The sequence below is a fragment of the Micropterus dolomieu genome, linkage group LG06 (assembly GCF_021292245.1).
Source record: "Micropterus dolomieu isolate WLL.071019.BEF.003 ecotype Adirondacks linkage group LG06, ASM2129224v1, whole genome shotgun sequence".
Taxonomy (NCBI): Eukaryota; Metazoa; Chordata; class Actinopteri; order Centrarchiformes; family Centrarchidae; genus Micropterus; species Micropterus dolomieu.
Genome location: NC_060155.1, coordinates 13,311,887 through 13,325,409, shown reverse-complemented (window position 1 = coordinate 13,325,409; position 13,523 = coordinate 13,311,887). Strand labels below are relative to the sequence as shown.

Sequence of the window (13,523 nt, the reverse complement as noted above, 5' to 3'; positions counted from 1 at the left end):
AGCAGGACGAATAAATATGCCAATCACAGCTACTGTCAAAATCTCATTGCTCTTGAGTGTTTTATGATTTATGCCTTTCAAGTGGGATTGTTTCCCATATCAGTTTTTCTACCTTTCCTTTCATGTGCATGCCATGTGTGGAAGTCTGTGGACGCGCAACTGTGGTAGTATTCAGGCATAAGGCTTCATGACAGATACTTTACACATGCCAGACTGTAAGACGATGGAAGACAACGATAAAATGTTCATATTAAAAGCATTTACCCCTCTCCAGGCGCCAGACTGTCTGACACTGGCTCAAATTGATTCTTAATTGGGTTTGTATGGACCCTGGATCTACTGTTGATGAGCACAGTGAAAAGCGGACATCTACAGCTTCTACTCGTGCTCCGCGGGAACGTGATAACACAACAAGCCTACGGAGGGGAAAATGACTTCTCATAGTTCTCGGCTCCGTTTAAAAAAATAATAATTATGAAACGGATAATCTGCACATCTTGAAAATGGTTTTAAAAGAATGATCCATCATCTAGACACGGCAGAACAAAGCTACTGACTCAAAGGGATGTCATTACTCATCACAAGTCACAACCAGTTGGCATTAACCAGCTGCGTAGCTAGATGTCTTTTTGGGAGACTTGTTTTTTTTGTAGTAATAAATCACTCAGAGTTGCTATGGAATGCAATCCAGTGCTCTGGAACAGCTTGGTCTTGGTAGAGGTGATTTTCTGTTTCTAGGCTGACATTCCGCATTATCTATTTTGGCTTGCCTTGCGTGCACACTTGGTCGTGGAAAAGTATGGTTAAAAACTGAGGAGTAAGAAGGAGTGGGACTTGAATGCCCCCTAACCCCCCACATCTCTCCAGTGAAGCTCAGCATGCCTCTTTTTGAAGAGGAAGGGAGGGAGGTTATCCTTACCTTTGCCTTGCTTATGATTTTTTTCTCCCTCGGTCACAGAAGAGGCTTGTTACCAGAGCAAGCAGACATAGTGGAAAGCCACGCTGCAAAGTCTTATTCAAGCTGAGGGGGGAATCTGCTGTGGATTAAGCCTCGTCCACAGTCTGGTCTGGTCTTAATTTCACTTCTTTTGTGCAGTCAGACCGAGGGGGTGCTTCTGATTACTGCCTATACTTTTGAAGGCTCACTGCAATTTAATCAATTTCAGGTGTCAATAATAATAAAATGGATAATAATAATAATAAAAGGTATTTGACTGCTGTGTGCATTGATGCTGATTGGCAAGATTTTTGGATGACTTTATGATAATATGAAAACTCACTGACCTTAAAGTAAATTACCTGAGTTAGAGAAGCAACAGGAGTGAATCAAGACTATGAAATACTGCTGCAGAATTGTATACATAATGTATTATATAGCCTAACTCATAATAAAACTCATAAATGAGCTTATTAACACTTTAATTACAATGCAAAACTGAGCATTTTCCAATTTGAATTAAGTGAATTTATAAATACAATGGAGGACAAGTAGGCTCCATTCAAACTGTACACGTCATCATAATGAGCTTATTTAGAGTTGATCAGTGGGCAATACTGAGCATTAAAACTGTTAATGGAGGTTGTCCTGTATACAAGTCCTGAGTTATTAATTCAATGGTCCTCTTTAGGTCTTCTTTAATGCAATGTAACTCATAACTCACAACTGTATGTTAAATTAAGCTTATGTACACTTAATCAGTGTATTTTGGAGTTTGTACTGTATACACTGACTAAGATATAAATGCAATTTATGTATTTATGAGATGTTTTTAAATCTTAGTAATTCATACAATGTCATCTATCAATGAGAAAATCTTGTTTTTTTATCTAGAAGGGACCAAAAGAGGCACTGAAGAATTATAACAATAAGTATACATGACAATATGATTGCTAAAGCATAGCAATCACAATAATAATGGCAACAAAGAAATCTTTTGGCATAATAAACAACCAAAAATACCCCTTGAATGGAAGCAGGAAGCAATGGAGCAGGTCTATGACTCAGCCACTTGCTTTCTAAAGTGTCTGCAATGCAATCTCCCCATGTAGGTGTCATAAATTGGCCAAGGCACCCTGGGCTTCGCAGCCTGCTGGGGTGGTCCTCCACCAGCCTCATCCCAGGGTGGGCTAATGTCAGCCTGCAGGCCCAGTGGGCTCGTCAATGTCGCTTTGCTGCTTCTATTCTGGTCGCCAAGTGGAGAGGAGTAAGTGGGTGAGTGTTTGAGTGGGAGTCAGAAAAAAGGAAGAACCTGTTGCAAGAGATGGTATGTTCTAAGCACATGGTGGTCTCTTCATTTGCAAAGCAGTAAAATGCATTTAAAGCAGGAGGAAGGAATTTACAAGGTGACACTGCAAAGAGGAGTGGGATTCACAAACTGATATTGCAAGAGTGTCATGTGGGAGCTGCAAAAAGCCTCCATGAGAGCTCCGATTCCGTTTCTGGCAGGAGGAAGTGGCTACACGAAAGTCAGAGCTTCTAAAACTAAGCGCCCTCCTAAACTTACAATTTACCACACTATTGTTCTGACTTTGTCTCTGTTTTAAAACGTCCTAGTCATTAATCTTCAAAACAGACATAACTACGATTGTTGCCAATAAAGCTAGATTTGGGTGTTTTCCCAGCAATGGGGTTTTTGTTATATTAAACTGTGTTTAAGCCATATTTCATCTGTGCTGAACAAAGGAACAAAGTGATGCCAAGCCAAATGTTTCTGTTTAAAGACTTCCATTATGATTCTCTCAGTTTGTAATGTAACACATTTTCAAAAAGGAGAGTATTATGTTCTAATTATACCCTATTAATTAATATGCAAATAACAAGTAGTAAAACTGCCAACATATTACTGTTTCCACGACCAGTTCCAAATCAGGATTAACAAATTGTATGATTTTATGTGCCACAGTTTTCTTTCTTCTCTGCAGACAGAACATTCCTATGTTATGTGATAACCAAAACCCCATTGCAGGATGTGACCGCCCCTTTTTTTATACCCCATAAATAAAAAGATTGTGATCTATTTGTTCCTTTATATCCCTCGTTTGGTTCGGCGTCATTCTTAGATCCTTTGTGTAAAGTCAAATTTGGCTTTTTTTATACATTTTATTGCATTCCAGCTCTAACCAAATTCCTCTTGTGCTTTAATGGGTAGATGTTCCTCTGTATTTTCACTGAGAAAAAGCTGCTGCCAGATTCGTGGTTTGTTGTGGTCCAAAAGAACAGCACCACAGGGACCTTCAGAAAAACTCACTCAAATTTCAGTTTTTGAAATACAGTCGTGCCCAGGGGGCAAGAGCATCTCCCGACCCGATATTTCAAATCAGAGATGGAGTGGTACTGTGTTCTGAAAGGAAGGGTGAATGGCCTCCCATAGAATAAAGTACAAAAACACGAAGCCCCATGTACAATAGACTGACTGCATGTTGCTGGGTGCATGTAGTTATAGGCTGACACTTAAGTAACCCCTTGACAGGTGCTGAAGTCTTATGTGTCTGTAGGGAAGCTTAAGAGTTTTTGCTTTTTTTTACAAGCCCAGCCTTAGTTTGTTCACCCTACACATGACAGTGTTTTACGGTGCTCAGGCACATGGCACGCAATCTGCCACTGCACTCCATAAAGCTACAGTGTCCACAGAATGAATAGAGCCCTTGTTGACTTCTGGAAATTTGTAATCATTTTTGCAGCATCTATTGTACAGTATATGTTGTGTAAAAACATCTTTTTTTCCAGGTATATATTTATATTATTCCTGTGTCTGCGTATGTTGTGAAAAGAACTAAAATGAAAACTGAATAAACATTTAAGGAGAATAGAAGAGCTCATTTTTGACCCGTCTATGTTTTTAACACAAAAAGTACTTGTTAAAGGAATAATTCAACATTTTGGAGAATTTCCAGAAATTCCAAAATGTCTGAACTATTCACAGTAACAGAACAGAAGTCTTTATAACTTATTGTACACTGAATGTGAATAGATCAAACAAAACATAAAAATAAAAAAACTGTGTTTTGGTTGTCTCCAAGAGTTTGAACTGTGGACCAGAATATTTATATTTATGCAACACCCCCTGTATTTGTTTGAAGCTAAGGTCTATCCAACACAGAATGAAGTTATAATCTAGTATACCCAGTATATAGTAAATGATGTAGCCTACTGTATATGTAAGTGAAGCTTGCAGTATCATAATACACAGCATTGATTAGTTCCTGACTGGGATACACCCCCAACTCCCCCATCCCAACTTCTTATGTTGCTCATTGGAAATATGCTAATGAGATCCGTCACAATCGCTGATTCCCTTTGAACTTTTTATTTCGACACGGGCTGACTTAAATCACAGAGGTAGAGAGCAGGAGGTTTTCTGCCGTAAGCCCACAGCCCCTCTTCCACCATCTGCCGGACCTCATTTCATTTGAATAATAAATGATAGTCTTTTTTTTCCCTCTCTGCTACACAGAGGCGCCTCAGCTCTTCATATGTTTTTACAGTTCAACGAAAAACGGCCACCAGCCATGACGGAGGATTGTTGTCTCTCACTGCAAATCCCTGCCCAGGGTCTACAGGACACACCAGCCCGTAGCACACTGAATTTACACTGCGATTCAAAGCGGAAATGTATTCTTCTATGCCTCACAGTGAAAGGATTGGATTCTCTCTATTTTTTTTTTTTGAGTAACGGCACATGAATTGAAAAAAGGCATCCTGTTTTTCTTACAGAACAAAAACATACTGAAAAATATTTTCATGCTGGGTTAATTCCCTCACATGAAAAAAGTTTAGCTCCAAAGAACAAGACCAGAAAAAGATTTTATCTGCAGGATACGCTCATGTGGTTGCGTTCTTGCTGTTGATGGCCACCAGATAAGAAAAGGAACGTATTCAATCAGTGGTACATGACAATTTATAGACTAGTCACTCAGTGTAGAAGACATAAAATGCTAGTGCCCGTGGCTGTTGGGCTGATGGTAGAGCCTTTTTGTGCACAGATATGGTTCCTTACTGTCAATTTACATAGTTCCCAGCTGGAGATGTGCTGAAGCAAATCTAATTCAAACTTTTCAAACCTCAAAGACACACAGCAGTGCTCCAAATAGCAATAAATCCACTGGCCTCTGCCCTCTGGTGTACTTCCCATCGCCACACTTTATAACCCCAGTTCTCAGTGTTAAGATTGGAACATGTGCTCACCAATGGATTCAAATAGAGTCAATAGGCGCCTCTTTCCCCTTCAGCAGTCAGCATGTGGATCTGAAATAGCAAAGCGGTGTGATTAGCATGCATATACTTGGTTAGAATTCAATCTATTATCATTTCCACTTCATATGAAACAGAATGAGAATATAAATGTTAACAGGATGCTAATCCTCCTTTTGTCAAAAAGAAAACAAATGATGTCTGAACCTCACAGTGTACATTTTCTTTGAAGAGAATATTTTACAGGACAGTAAAAGCTGTGGTATTTATTAAGAACAAACGTCCCAGCCATTCTGTCGAAGGGAATATGGAGAGAGTACGTAATTTTTGGTCCCCTGCTGTGCGTCTCCACCAGCTTTTAGAGTGATTGTCCTCTGCAGGTTTTCAGAAGCCTGGAGACAGGGAATGCCCTTGACACACTAGGTATGAGAGAAAAAAGAAAAAACAGCCCAAACCCGAGGGATCAGCGGGGGCAGTGAAGCAGGTTGTTCCATTTCCCCTTCGTTTAAAAACTACTGCCAAGCTCTGTGTAGGCTTGGACCCATGTGCCTGGCCAGGAACAATAGGAGCCAGCTAGAATTAATGAAACAATTATCGGCAAACCTTGCAATTAACCAGCTCTCCAAATTTAACTGCATGAGTTGCTGACAGAATATCAGTTTGGTTAAAATATACATAGGTGCCATAATAGAATACCCTCTGAGGGATGGGCCTCCCTTTCCTGTTTCCCTTTCTGATCTAAACTATTAGTAGTGATAATAGTTAAGCACACATCCCAGCTGCTACCTTCCACCAGCATTTCAATTAGCTTAGTGTTTAAAATCTTTCATTATCATAGCTAAAATGTGATCACTGGTGTACCGAGTGCAGTCAACACTCCTGACGATGCCATGGTGCAAATTACTGGGAGAAGCACAAGCCCTACTGTGAAAACATTCTGCATTGTCACCTTTGATCAAGTACAGGCCAGATGTATGGTATAAGAGGTAATGGCACTAACAGCAGGGGTTGCAGCATGTTGCAGCATTAGCTAGTGTTTTGAATCATTCCTGATACTCTGTAACAGGTTTTTCGACGTCATGTCACATTGTGGTGCAGCACCTGAGTACCTATTAAGTGTAATTTCATGGTGAGTGTGAATTGTTAGTTATAGTGGTCAGCGTGCCAACTGAGCTAACATGCTGGAAATCTATTCTGCTCTGCAAAGACACAGAGTCAACATATTTGGTCAAAACTGAATCTGATATTTTAATCAATTTTACAATATAAAAACACATTATACCACTGAAAGATACATGTGAAAACAGCATTTTATATTTGCAGTCACAGAGCAAAAAGCCAAACCAAACAGAAGAAACTACAGCTGAAGCAAGAGCGCTATATCAAGCAAAAGCAAGCTGGTGAGAGAGCCATGGCTAGCCTTAGCTAAAGCTGAAGCTCATTCATTTTTCTGTGGCTGTTATCTGTAATAACAAAATTTAAATTTTAATGAGCTGACATCTTGGTTATTCAGTTACTGGTTCCACAAATGAGGCAGAGGCTAAATGCAATCATTGTGGAGAAAATATACCCGGCTAAACTCTTGCTAAAGCTAACATAACGAGCACAAGCAGAGTGCCAGTGACTCGCAGTGACCTTAGTGGAATTCATGCAATTTGGTGTGGTTAAGCTACCATTAAATCACAGATTAAATGTATTAAATTGTAAATTAGTTTATAATATTAAATTTATTACAATTGTAGTTGGATAAATTTCACCCAGCAAGCAGAGATCAGGCAGAGATAGATTTGATTTATATTAGCTGTGGACTGTATAATCAAAATAAAGTTTATTTTCTGAAAGAACACATTCTGTATGTAGATACTGCGATTTCCTCTGTGAGGATTATCCAAAAGCAGAATGCAGGTATTATGTAGGTTTAATGGCAATAATTAAAATCATTAAAATAATCAGTCTAAGAAGACAACCTTACATTACAGCCTTTATATGTTAGGCGGTATCCCAGCCAGTCCAAAACTTTTTTCTAAACTTTACTGCCTCTGTAGGTACTGGTCGCTGTTTTTGGAGCGTTGTAGAGACACAACTTGCCAATAAACATAATTGCAAGTGTATATTTCAGGAAAAGAAATGCACATCAAATGTTTTATGCACAACTGGTACTCTATCCCCTGGACAAAGAAGCTGTAGCAGTTGTTACACTGACTAATAAACAAACATATGGACATTATGTTTCATGACATGCAGTCAAGCAACTGTTCAGGTGATTGTGTTTTAACTATCCTCTTGAGGCAGACCTTTAGTTTTGCATTTCATCTTGCTTTACTATTTTCAACAAATTTGAATTTGTCTGTTGCACTGCCAGGTTCATGGTTTCTGTGTACAAATGCAAATGGAATAGAGATCCTTGTGGTGCATTGGCACACATTTGTCTGACAGTCCAGAATTATGGTAGGCAGACTGGATCCGGGCTGTGAGCGGGAGGAAAGAGAGAGAGAAAGAGAGGGCCCCCGGCAAGCTGCCCTGGCTTTGTTTACAACAAAAAGCTATTGTTTGATGTGGTCGCGCAGCCGGCTCCAAAGCTCCCGCTCCCACAGGATGTGCTCTGGGTAAAATGCCAGACGGAGGCCACTGCTGGATGACTTCGACCTCGCCATACTGGAACTCCTGAGGCCTCTAGAGACTTAGAGACATACATAAAACAACAACAGTTTGATGCAATTTTGTTTTGTTTTGTTGTTTGTCTATTAGGGGAGAAACGTGTGACGAATATTTGTCAGTTCAGGTGTCTTAGTTTTATCAGAGGAAATTAAAGGTGACAATATCAGCTGTCCAGGAGGTAAAACTAATTTTGTAAATCTTTGACAGTTTGAGTATTCTTAATTTCTTTTTAATTCAAAGACCTTCATATTTGTCAATTTTATTGTGTTCCTTAAACGGCAGGCTTGTTGACATTTTAAGTGGCGAGAGTCAAAAAGTTATTAATTTCCACATCACATATCTTCTATTCACAGTCCCCACTCCCCAGAAACATAATGAATTTCAATAGTTTTTTCACTCACAGGAAGAGTTCTCTTTCAGTCATGCTCTGCCTGACGCTTCTTTTCTCTGCCAAATCATCAGGACAATCAAGCCACATGCTACCAGTTTACAAACTACTGCAAACCCAGAAAGCCCTCATTGTGTTTATAATACAACTATTCAATAGAAACAAATGTAGGCCATGCAAAGGATGTGCCATCAAGGGAGACTGCAAGCGTACCCAAAGCTTTATTAATCTTTCATCACACACAGTGTTCTTAAATGGGTGTCCAGATGAATGCCTGGCTGGAAATGATAATAATAAACAAACAAAAACAAGAAATGGTTCCCAAAATGTTTCCCAACATTACATCAACCATAGTCTATGATATCATCAAAGAAAGGTACATTGTTTATTTTGTATTGCTGAAGTAGCACACAAATAGGAAGTATACTGAAGGGCTTTCAATCCACACAGGTAAAGGATTTCTAGCTAAAGCTCTATAAATGGCTTCCAGCTCTCCATTGGTTATGTATATTTAGGTTGGAAATCCTTTAAGAAGCTCTTTTAATATCTTTATGCTAGTGTATACTTTTATCAGTGGTGCATGTATACATTTCTATCAGTGAAGTAAAGAAAAGGGGCTTTGGTTGCATACATATGGAGGGAAACATAGGGAAGGAGAGACTCTTGACACACCCATCAGGATCTCTGGTGGCACACAAGCCAGGTATACTGTAACGGTAGCTGGTATATGGTAATAATCTGTGCCTAAAGCAAGACTGGGCAAGCAAAGAAACATGTGGTGGTGAGCCAAGCTCAAATCCCCTCCGACCTTGCCCCTTTCCTGCAGCCAAGATGAGATGAAAGGAAGTGTTGATGTCTCTACTGCCCCCCAGAGGTGCTGGCTTCACAGGCAGGAAGGGGAAGCATCTTCAAGGCTTATCTTCAAAAATATCGCTAATAGCTTGTGTGTTACATAAACTCCACTTAAGATGATGAGGCCTGAGTTTAGGTTTGGAGTTATTAAAAGCAGACTCCAGTAGTTTAACATTATGATTTACTGCTCTTGGACAAGCAAGGAGATCTAGACAAAAGGTTTCCAAGTCTCAACTGTTTCATGCAGGATCCATTCCTTTAATTTTTCATGTCAGTGGAAGTAGAGAGTAAGCACTAAACCCCTGAAAAAAGGCTACCTGTACGGTCCTTGAGGAATCCTAAGAAACAGTCCTAAGTGAACTGTTAGGAAATTAAATATGCTATCTGTCCTTCCTCTTAAGAAGTGATGGCTCTGGCAGAGTTGGGAAAATGCAAGCGATGATAGTTGAAATAAAAATCACTGACACAAAGACTGTCTGAGTTCTGTCCTTTCTTTTCTTTTTTCCACATAGCACACAAGTTTGTCAAGATAGTTTATGGCCAGCTGTTTCATCTTTCAGCAGTCATGGTTGGAATTAATAGACCCTTAAACACAGACAGCTGTGAATTTTCTATACAGTGGCTTGTGGCATCGGGAATAACAGTTGTTATTCTGATATGATGAAACATCCCTCTACAGTATGGCCACATTGTTTCATCTCGCTGAGAACATGGCAGCAGACAGACAGCACAGTATGCAAACTCAATCCAACAATCAAAATGTTCTGAGGTGGCTTTGATGAAAACTGGTGATCTCACATTTGTTTTCTACAGTTATTAAAGAAATATATTGTATACATATAAAGCCATGCAGACATCTGATTGGCATTTTGCGTGGGTGCATTTTTAATAAAAAAAAAAAAAAGGGATTCATAAAAAATGTAAGCAATGTGTGAAGTCATTATGCAAACACAAGGGTGTCTGTTTCACAACCAACTGTCATATGTAAATGATTGATTTTCTCTTTGTTTGCTGATATTACTGACAAAACTATAAGCAGATTTTCTTCTTCCCGTGATATGCAGCAGCACTCTTAATACTTCTTCCTGTACCATGATGAGTCAGGGTAAATCTATACACTGAATATAAATAAGACTGTGCCTGCAGAGCTGTGTAGTCAGACTCTCCTCACTGCAGGACCAGAAATCTGGGAGTCTGAACTGTCAGTGACCTGAGCAGCGAGCAGCTCCTCCCAAATCTGCTTGGTACGTGTGTGTACAGAGGGCTTGTAAGCCTCACCAGGAGCCTGTTTTGCCCCATGCTGTCAGGACAGCTGCTTCTGAACTTGTCATGCCAACACTTGCCATCGCAAGCGTTTCACTTCCTGATCAATACACTATTGGATGTTGCGCCAATATGAGCACAACTATGCATGAGCAAATAGGCTTCAGTCAACACCTACTGCACGCCACTTCCACCTCTCATCATTAATTTAAATCACAAATTAAACATCTTGATCATTGCTGCAAGATATATTTATCATATTTCTTTTTTGGGGGGGTTTCAGAACTGGGAACAACAAAATGACCACACGCACATTATAACACTGAACAAATAGATCAATGTCAAGGGCTTCTCAGACTTGTATACACGTTCTTATTTCCAGTTATTCCAGATTTGAACAGTTGAGTTACTTGTTTGCCATCATGTTTTGTACAAATGATCCATTTTCCCAACTGCTGTCAAAAGATATTTCCTTTAACTCAGCAGGCAGGTCAGTTTTTCCACTTATACATTTTCCCAAACATTTTCAAACAACAGCTCCTTCCCTTGTACCTTTACATTGTTTTCTTGTTAAACTGGAATTACGTGTCTCTGAGGATCCACATAAACGTATCTGGGTCCACGCATACCTTCTCTAAATCTCAACTGAACACTGTGGATCTGTGTGTGAAGCAAGTTAGTTGGTTGATTCAACTCCTGTTGGGAGGTGGAATAGACAAAAACAAACACAAACGTGCTACCTACAAATATAAAATAAACAGCCATGCGGGCGTATCCAAGTGACCCCCATGCAGGCTTACATTTACATTGTACCAGAAAGGCTTTACAGTAGTGCAGTTCCAAAAGACATCCATGACCTCCTGGTCTCCAATGAGCCTCCAACATGATTGCTGGGTGTTTAGCTGTCTACTTTTGATCTGGGCTTTTATGAACAAGGTTAAATTCTTCCAACATTCAGAAATTATATTCGGCTGTATGCATTTAAGTATTCATTGTTTGTATTTGTGTTTATTTAAAGGTTTCTAACAATGACAATGCCCGAAGACAACCAGCAACAACAACAACAACAGCAATAATTATAGATAATAAGCCATAATAAATTACTTAAAAATACATAAAGTAGAGAAATTAGCATTCATTTTCCCCATCTACATCTTTCTTTGACTACTTAATTAGAGCTTGTCTGTTAAAAGGTAGCCACAGGTGTCACAGAACAACAATAGAGGGCATTTTGTTCAACTAGTGACATTCCTGACACATGCGCTTGTCCGAACAGCTCATTTCGAGCCAATATGTGTATTATCCTGCATGGGAGTGATTGACAGCCCCACTGCTTTTAAAACTGCGATTAGGATAATTACAGAGGGCAGCTTTTCAACTGATACTGAGGACAACTTTGAATGTAGCACTGGAATTTCAATCAGCCTCATACACAGGATACCACCTCACCGTAAAACCATAGGAGAGTCAGAAACTTTGGGTGGAAAAATCACTTTCATATGAAATTTGTAGAAGTGAAGCATCACTTTGCAGTCAGAGTATACCAATATCAGTAATATGCAGCTGAGTTATACAAGATAAAAAGAACTGATGATACACAAATCTCAATGGAAATGCATCCATATCAAAGCCAGTGATTATATGGGCAAAGCCTTGTCTGATTGCAATAGCGCTACTGAGAAGATGAAAGAATAGTTCACTATGTGATGTCTACCTGCATGCCTTTGAAAGAACACCACATGTGCTACAGGAGGTAGATTGTTTTTACCTGTAAGTGGTGTCAAAAAACGTGAAAGAGGCATCCACGAGTCAAATGGACGTTGTGGCAACACATCTTGTGTTAGCTACAGCGAGGCTGCAAAACACCAGCCATGACGATTTTTACTAGAAGAGAGTAAGGTAGGTAGGTAGATAATGAGGGATGACTAGATAGTTGGATAGTATGTATAAAAGTATGTGGACATTAGTGTTCTTCTGTCTTTGTGGCAACAGCTACTGTTTTAACATGCCCATTCCCCCGTGCACAAAGCCAAGTCCCCTAAAAAATTGTTTTCTGAGTTTGGTGTGGACGAACATGACTGGTCAGCCCAGAGCTCTGACCTTGAGCCCATTCAACACCTTTGGGATGAATTGAAACACCGCCTGTGAGCCCGGCCTTATTGTCCAATATCAGTGCCTGACCTCACTAATGCTCTTGTGGGTGAATGTAAGCAAATCCCCGCAGCCAGCATTCAAACTCTTATGGAAAGGCTTCCCAGAAGTGTGGAGGTTAATATTGCAACAGATCAATGCCTGTGGTTCTAGGAATAAGATGATCAACATTTACAGCACATCTGGGTGTAATCTTTGGGTGTCCACATACTTTTGGCCAGGTACTGTATCTCGATAGAGAGATAACATTCAAATGTAAAAAAAAAACAAACATAATTTTTGCCCCATTACGACCGTTTTCTCAGCACCATATATTCCAAAAAAAGCAAAGCAGTGCTTCACAGTGTAACACAAACACCAGATGTGCTGTCAAAAACAAGAGATGTGATCTCATCTAAGCAACCACTTCAGCAAGAGATTTTGAACAAAATGCATGGTGAATTGAACACCACATGCATTGAATAGAGAGCCTTGTGCTGAACAATCCAACATAATACAACTTTTTGTTGCACCACTAATAGACAGACAGAATAATATCAGTAGTAGAGGTAGGTAGTAGTAGTAAATGTGCCAGTGCTAGTGTAGAGAGGTTCTCACAGCATACAAAGGAAAAGTTGTTAGTGTTCATTGGCCCGGCAGCTCCGCAGAGGCCTGAGGATAAGCCTTAAGCCAGAGCACAGCAGATAGCCAGGGGTGAGGTGAAAGCTCAGAAAATACAGTTAGGCTCTGAGGCAAGCATCCTGCTGCAATGGCAGACTACACCAGAAAATGTGTCACACAGCAGTATGTTGGGTGTCGCAAGCAACAAGACCTTTATTCACACTGTCAGGGGACACTTCATGGAAAGAATGAAAAACTACGGAGCGAAGAGTTTGAGATGGAAAGAGAAAGCAGAGGGAGGAATGAAAATCTCTTGAGTGGGATCTTAAGAATAGGTTAGTAAAGGTGTGATGCTGCTGGCATAAATAATAGATCTAGATTTCTTTCTGTCCTTCCCTCCGTAGGAATTGAAAGGGCTGA

The 13,523-nt window shown here is 39.9% G+C and overlaps 1 protein-coding gene across 3 annotated transcripts in view; it reads right to left on the bottom strand.

The window, feature by feature from the left end:
* The window catches only part of LOC123972400 (adhesion G protein-coupled receptor L2-like), a 126,765-nt gene that overhangs the window by 97,183 nt on the left and 16,059 nt on the right, over positions 1–13,523 (bottom strand). Inside the window, exon 1 of one of the 3 annotated variants that reach the window (XM_046051897.1) lies at positions 5,186–5,215. The exons of the other annotated variants lie outside the window; for them this stretch is intronic. The gene's annotated coding sequence lies outside the window, so the exon portion shown is untranslated. Of the gene's footprint in view, positions 1–5,185; positions 5,216–13,523 lie in introns of those variants that run through there. 3 annotated transcript variants of the gene reach the window in all.